The sequence below is a fragment of the Gossypium hirsutum genome, chromosome A13, assembly GCF_007990345.1.
Source record: "Gossypium hirsutum isolate 1008001.06 chromosome A13, Gossypium_hirsutum_v2.1, whole genome shotgun sequence".
NCBI lineage: Eukaryota > Viridiplantae > Streptophyta > Magnoliopsida > Malvales > Malvaceae > Gossypium > Gossypium hirsutum.
The window spans coordinates 98,398,680-98,407,371 of NC_053436.1; the positions used below are offsets into that span (position 1 = coordinate 98,398,680).

Sequence of the window (8,692 nt, forward strand, 5' to 3'; positions counted from 1 at the left end):
GAAAAAATCCTAACCTAGGAAAATTTGAACTCGAGCTAATTCAAATCTGAGAAAATTCGAATTTGAAGAAAGCTAGATCCAAGCTTGCCTGTATGCCACCTCTAATAGTGTAACACCGCTTACCCATGTCCGAAGCCGGAACAAGGAACGAGGCATTACCGGAGTTGAACATACACATCCATGCAAAAATCAGGCCATAAAATCTCTTTTAATTCAAAACCTTTCAAACATATGCATGTCGTTCCTTATTTGGGTCTACGAAGCCCAAAACATTCATCGAAATTGATTTGGGACTAAACCGAGAACTTTGAGAAGTTTGAGGAAAACTTAGAAAATTTTCCCATGAAACAGGGTCACATGCCCGTGTGGACATAAGGACACGCCCGTGTCCTCAGGCCGTGTAACTCTTTGTTTATGACGTCAGCATGCACATCGAACCACATGGCCGGGCCACACGCCCATGTCTCCAGGCCGTATCCCTCACATGGTTGAGACGCAAGGTCGTGTCTCAGCCCATATGGCCAACTCTTAGGCTATTTTCCAAGCCTTCATGTTACCCATAATCTCTTACAACCTTATGCACAACAAAGTCGCAAATCATGGCATCATTTTAGTGATTAAACACTTTTATATAGACATATCCTTAACATTAACATGTCTTCTTACAAGTAATGCATCTACTCATGCAATACCAAGTCTAGATTCCTTATTTCACATTAATAAGACTTGTCATTTTGATGACCACTTTTATCATTATACTATGGTTACCAACTTATCCATCAAGCACTCATGTTCAATCATTATCACGTTGTGTTTACAACGTGCAATTACTACATGGCCATTTTACCCTTAGGCCCGGAAATTGATTTTTATCGAATTTCCTTATTAGCCAAGCTTAACCGACTAATTATTACTCTTATGACAACCCTAAATTTCCACTATTTCACACAATTACAACCTACTTTTATAACTTTTACAAAATGGCCATTTTAGGTGTTTTCCATGAAAATCCTTTCACAAAAGTTGTTTATTACACAACCAAGACTCATTTTCTTCCATAAAAATTCAGCAAAAAACATAAATCCTTTCATGGAAAATCCTTAGACTATCAACCATTTCACAAAATAGTCCTTCCATTAGCTAGATTAAGCTTTAAGGGTCCCAAAAATGTAAAAATCATCAAGAAAAGTCATCAAAATCACTTTCTTGCAAGAGGATAACCTAGCTGAAATTTTAAAGCTTCAAAAAGCCCCTCTTTGCTGGTATTTTTGGTGGAGAAAGGAATGAGAACAAGATGATATCATTCCCTCTTTATTTTATTTTCTTTTTAGTCAAATAAGCCACCAAATTCCACCTAACTTTGAAAATTGTCTTATCTTTGTCTCTATGGCCGGCCAACCTATATTTAAGGGTCTATTTGAACTTTAAAAACCTCCAATTATGGTTCTCTAGCTATTTAACACATTTGATAGTAAAACATAGCTTTTTCCCTTTATGCAATTTAGTCCTTTTTCGTAATTAAGTTCACAAACGTTAAAATTAATTCACCATTTTTTTATGCACCTATATAATCATGCTATAACACATAAAATAACATTAAAAATAACTTATCCGAGCCCAAAATAGTGGTTCCAAAACCATTATTCTGACTAGGCCCAAAATTAGGCTGTTACAAATAGAGGGTGATTGATATAAAAAGAGTTGTGTAACACTCCTTACCCGAGTTTGACGCCGAAACAGATATGAGGTGTTACTGGACTTGAACTCATACATACAAACATTTTCGGGTCATAAAATTTCCCTCGATTTTAAAACTTTCAAACTTCCCCTTAACGACCCTATTATAGACCTATGAGGCCCAAAATATGCTTTAGAAATGGTTCGAGAATAAACTAAACACATTAAAAAACATTGTAAATTTTCAAGCAAACAAGGGCACACGCCCGTGTGGAAAGGCGACACGCCCTTGTGTTTACTTAACATGGCCATGTTAAAGGCCTGTGTGGCTCACACGGCCTGAACATATTGGTACATGCCCGTGTCCCTAGCCCATGCGAATTTATTTCTTGATTCGAACCTACAGGGGTATTCATATGGCTTGGCACGCACCCGTGTCCATGACCCATGTCCCCCACACGGCCATGACACGCCCATGTCTCAACCCGTGTACGAAAACCTTGACATTCTATTTTTGACGTCAGCAACCCTTTAAGAGCACACGGCCATGGTACACGCCAGTGTACTAGGTCACGTCCTCCACACGGTTGAGACACACGACAGTGTCTCTGCTCGTGTGGTTGCTACTGGGCATTCTGTTTTGCCAACTTTAGGTGTAGGGGACACACGGCCTTACTACACGCCTATGGGGAAAGCCGTGTGTCACACACAGTCTAGACACACGCTTGTGTGGACAAAACAAGGCTATCTACCAAGCCTTTTTGCCACCCTTACTTGCACTAACCTACACAACATCAAACATAGGCAAATCAAGCATAAACACACATAACCAAGACAACCACAACCATTAGAAATTCCATCAAATGCATTTAATAATAATCTATATTAGCCAACATTAATGGCCTATACAAAATGAGTATCACATCCATATGAGCCAACACTTGTGGCTAAATTAACATGACACTAAAAAAAGATCAAGTCCTTATACATGCCACACTTAAAACATTTAAACTAGCTATACCAAAAGCTTCAAGTGATAGTGTGATCGATGCCTTCAATGTCCCTTGATTCCCGGTGCTAACTTGGCGGAACTACACGAAAATGGAAAAGAGAGGGAGTAAGCATAACACTTAGTAAGTTGCGTGTAAATAAGTAACAACATTAGCCATGCATTATTAAACACATAGCATATTATAAATCAACACAACATTCTTGAGTGAACAAAGGTAGATATCACTACATACTTATATATCAGAAGTATAAGTCAACATAACTAGACTCATATATCATGAGTTTCGAATAAGAACCTGTACCACTTACAACATGATTATTTCATTCCATATCTCTATCATAAGCTTTAGAATAACCTGTGAAACCATTTGAAATACTAAACGATATCCGACAAGCTGTACACAAGAGGGTAAATTACCGATGCCATGTTCCAGACATGGTCTTACATTGGCTCACATGTCGAGGCTGATGCCATGTCCCAGACATGATCTTACACTAGCTCTCATTTCAATGCTGATGCCATGTCCCAGACATAGTTTTACATTGGCTCTCATAATGTGGCCATTGTCATGTCCCAGACATGGTCTTACACTAGCACACCTAACAGCGCCGATGCCATGTCCCGGACATGGTCTTACACTGGCTCTCATAACATTGTCGATGCCATGTTCCAAACATGGTCTTATACTGGCTTTTATATCGTGGCGATGCCATGTCCCAGACATGGTCTTACACCAGGACACATATCACCCAAATGTCATGGCATGGATATCCAATCTATTCCTAGGTTCAATCGGGGCTTTTCTATATTAAATTTCATCATGCATTATTTATAAGCATTTTCAACCATATTACGCAAAATTAACCATTCAACACATGATAACGATAAAGTTGTCTTACTTACGTATAACTTAGCTCGGTATACAAAAAGTGGATGACTAGTTGGATTTAGTTTACTAGCTTGACCTTCCCCCAGTCTAGGTTCGGATTTTGTATTTCTTGATCTAAAATGATAAAATTTCACTAATTTAATCATCATATTAATCAATGCATTTCATAATTCATATTTTGAAAAAATGATCGTTTTGCCTTTAGACTTTTAAAAAAAATACGATTTTGCCCTTAGGCTCGTAAAATGATTTTCATCAAATTTCCACATTAGCCAAACCTAGCTGAAACTACTTTAAGCCTATAGCATCTCACAATTTCAATTATTTCACACATTTGCAACCTATTTTATAAACTTTACAAAATGGTCCTCTTAGGTGTTTTCATGAAAACCCCTTTCACAAAAGTTGTTTATTTAACAACCATGATTCATTTTCTTCCATGAAAATTCAGAAAAAAACATGAACACTCTCATGGAAAAACCCTATACTTTCAACCATTTTGCAAAATAGTTCCCTCATTAGCTAGATTAAGCTACAAGGGTTCCAAAAACATAAAAATTATTAAGAAAGACCATCAAAATCACTTACTTGTAAGGGTAAAGAGTGTCTGAAATTTTGAAGCTCCAAAACCCTTATTTTTTCTGACATTTTCAGTGGAGAGGAGGAAGATGAAAGGTGATATCTTTTTCTTTTTATTATATTATAAATCTAGTCAATTTAGTCACCAAAATTCACCTAACTTTGATACTCTACAATTTATTTGTCTCTATGTTCAGCCATTAACAAATTTGTGGTCTATTTACTCAATAAAGATTTCTAATTTAATGTTCCATAACTATTTGACACCTTTAGCTAGTAGAACAAAACTTTCACATTTTATGCGATTTAGTCCTTTTTCGCAATTAAGCATGCAATCGCTAAAATTATTTCACCAAAATTTTCATGCACTCATATAATCATGCTACAACACATAAAATAATATTAAAAATAATTTCTCCAGCCTCGGGTTAGTGGTTCCGAAACCACTGTTTCGACTAGGCCTAAAATCGGGCTATTACAAGTTGACTATATAGTAAAGCACATTACATTCTCAAAAGGAAACACAAGTTTAAACCCTTAAGACAACATTGTTAAGAAGGACAATTACTAACCTCAACATTTAAAAAGTACATAAAAATACCTAAAAGAAAAATTGAAGTCACTTTTAATCTTCTCTAGAAGCAACATATTTGATGAAATAAAACATATATATATGTCGAAACCATTTTTTGAAAAAAATGGGTTGACTTTATATTTTGAAATGAAAACGAACATGGGAGTCGCCACCAATTTTTTTAGGTGTGATCGAATCACCTAGAAATTTGGTTATTTTAATAAAATATTTCGATTTACTAAAACAACGATTTTGGTCTACGAAATTTGAGAAAACAGGTTCGGGAGTCGGTTATGCACGAGGAAGGATTAGCACCCTCGTAATGCCCAAAATTAGTACCTAATTGATTAATTAATGTCTTAATGTCGAAATTTTAAAAACTCGAAAAGAATTAAAAAATACGATCCTCTCATTTTGATTTTTACGAAGAATTTACTTGCGTAAATCAAAACGGATGTTAAAGACCTTCTTGTCCCAAAGTAATAAAATGCCACATCCAGTACGTTAGGACACAACATTTTAAAACCTCGAGAATAAGCTTGTCTTTTGGTTTTCAAAACTCATGCATTTAAATTTTAAAAGGATATTTGGTTATTTAGGTTAAACAAGAAAAATCGAAACCCAATAAGTTAGGGTATGATTTTCTTGAATTTCCTAAATTCGAAATATTGCCTTATGTTTAATTTAAGAAAACATGGACGAAATCTCGAGAGAATATTTAGTTATTTGGTCAAACAAAAAATCGAAACCCAACACGTTAGGGCACGATTTCTCGAATTACCAAACACGAAATATTACCTCGCTCTGCGTTTTTTAAAAAAAAAGAGCGATTATGAAAACAGACTTGAAATGTATTTATTCAATTCGTTTGAAGCAAAGAAAATGAAATGAATAATTTCAGGCAAATAGGTTGGCAATCTCAATCATAATACAATACATGGAGATGCAAAACAAAGTAACAAATATGGAAAATATACATGAATAACATATTATACAAATTATTGAGAAATACAAACATGAAAATCAAAACACGCCCAATGATAATAATCTTACCACATACACTATTTAACGTTTCTAAATAATGATTAAATAAAAATCTATTTTAAGAAAAACTTTTAAAAGGTAATAAGCAATGTTAAAACAAATAAACTTGAAATCTACAATGTAAAACGAACAATTTAATAGTAATTAAATTATATATATATATAAACAGATAATACATGCAAAAATTTACAATAGATCGTAAAATAAATAATACATAAAATATAAAGTTTAACATATAAATGAACTTCAAAATAAGTATTATAAGAGGAAATTTAAAGTTAGTGCTATGCAAAACAATTTAAAACCGAGATTTAAAAAATATATATATATATAATATAAATTATGCACATAAAAATAATAATGTGTACCCATATAAAATTTTAAAACGAATAATGCACATATTAGCAAGTTGTAACATAAATGAATTATATAAATGCAACCATATAAGAATATACAAAAGAATATACGAATGACATACTATATAATATAAAATCAATGATTATACAAAATAATTTGAAACAATATTTATTTACCAACAGTTAATAAGATACGTAAAGCATAAAACTTAATATAAACATTATACAAAAAATAATAATAATATAGGCAAGTGTTTGAAATAAACAAAGTATAATTTAAAATTAGGAAACAAATGGTATACATAAATAGATTTAAAGGGAAAAATATAAACATGTTTGCAAGGGAATTTAAATAAGTAATTCAATTAAATTATGTATATATATATAAATATCAATGTATGAAAATAAATATCATATTAATCTTTAAAACATAGAATCATATAGAAGAGAATTTTAAAATGGACAAATTATAAAATAAAACAATCTCTTTTTAATATATATATATTTATATAAACAAAAGTATAAAATGACAAAATAGAACAATGCAAAATCAGTAAAATAATCTTAAGATAAAGATGAATAATAAATAAATTTTTTTAAAAAATAAAAGAATTACAAGAGAAAGGAAAAAATAAAAAATAAAAAATAAAAAATAAAAAAATACTCCACTGAAATAAAAATAAAATCGCAGGAACGATTTACAAACAAATAAAATGATTAAAACAATACTGAGGACCAAAATACGATGCGCACCAACCAATGGGGATTAAAAACGAAATTATCCCAAATACCAAAACGCAGTACTCTAGCGCGGACCGAATTGAGATGACGCACAAATTTTAGGGTAAAAACGAAAGAAACAGAATAGGGTTTAATTAAAAGACAGCACAAATGGAAGGGACTAGCCACGAAATTACCCACTTAAATTGAGAATGCGTGGATTTAGCCTGTGGATCAGGCCACTCGCAGATCCCCCCCCCTTTTTTTTAATGGTGCCTTTTAATTTTTGATTGAAACCTTTATATTTTTTTAAGCTTACAAATCCCTTTTCTAAACAAAACCCCAAAGCTCCTCTCTGCTAGGTTTTCACCCAAACATGACGCCGGACCACCACCATATTTGGTAGCCGATGGTGTGGGGAAAAAAAAAAGAAATGGCATGAGATCATTACTATGAAGGCCTGGTAAGTGAGCTCCCTTTCTTTTCTTTCTTTATTTTCATACACCAATAAAAAGAAAAAAAACTAGATGAAAACAACTTGAAATCCCATTTTGCTTTAGAACATAAGAGGGAGAGTTCTATCAAACGAGAAAGCAAGAAAGCAAAGGGCATCAACCCCATTTTGGGTTCGGATCCAATGACGGAGGGGACCCCCGATGACACGGCCACAAGGTTCCGGGTAAGTTCTTCTTCTCCCTTTTTGTTTGAAATAGATTTATAAAAAAATAAAAAATAAAATAAAAAAAAATGAAAAATGAACAAAGGGAGCACAAGAAATTAAAATCAACCTTTTTTTTGCTTTTGATTTCTGATGTGCGTGTGAAAATACAATATTTTTTTATTCAAAATCCCCCCTTTACATTATGCTCATATTTTCTTTTATAACCGAAAAAGAAAATAGCAAATACAATATTTTTGCTTTCTGTTGTCTATCTTTTCTTGCTATTTGCAGGTGTCAGAGGTGTGCCAGGCGGTGGCGTGTGGGCATGCTGGCACGGCGCACATGGGCAGCGGCGCATAGCTGCTAGGGTTTCTGACCCTTTTTCTTTTGCTGAAAATGTTAAGCTTTGGGCCATTTTGGGCTTGTTCTAGTTTTGGGTCAATTTGTAAAATTTTGGGTTTAATGGGTTGTTAAAAACTTGGAATTTTTATTTATGTTGTGCTTTTGGTTTTTGTTAGTTTGGGCCCGAGCCAAAATTGGGCTCTTCAATATATATATTTCAAACATGCTCTTAAGGTCTAACAGCACACTTAGCAGATCCTAATAAGAACGAAAAACATGAAACTAGTTGAGGGTTAGGAGCCATGTCCGAAAACTTGCATTGCCCATAGCCAAACCTGGCTTTAGAACAATTGAAACATGAATGGATGACCTTGGCAATGACAATAACCCGTAGGCTGCCTCAGCTCCTTGTCTTGAACACCTATTACTGCACCATATGTTGATTCTCTCCATCACAGTAGCCTTTGTTATGAGATGCCTAACAAATTCCATCTCTCTCTCCTTCCCTTTGAATCCCTTTATCGTTACTTCGGTTAGGGTGCGCGTGATACAGTCGCAAAGCTCCCTTTTATCCCACAGCATCGATTCCGGATACGGCAATGAGCAAATCCGAGTGGCATTTTCTTCTGATTTGGAGTGCAATATTCCACTGGATTTGCATAAGCTTTGATCTAGAGTTGTATCCTACACTTATTTGATGCGGAAAAAAGTTAAAAAATGGTATTATCTTTAACAACAATGGATGAGATATAGTCATTGCTAATGTATGCAACCTTTATATAGTTTAATTTTATTCTAGATACTGTCCAAACTTTATATATATATATATATATATATA

The 8,692-nt window shown here is 33.8% G+C and overlaps 1 long non-coding RNA gene across 1 annotated transcript; it reads left to right on the plus strand.

Moving 5' to 3' along the window:
• Positions 1-7,160: 7,160 nt before the first annotated feature.
• Positions 7,161-8,078, plus strand: LOC107894761 (uncharacterized). Its single transcript, XR_001683252.2, has 3 exons — positions 7,161-7,314; positions 7,412-7,530; positions 7,804-8,078. It is a non-coding gene; the product is annotated as an uncharacterized lncRNA (long non-coding RNA).
• Positions 8,079-8,692: the final 614 nt, after the last annotated feature.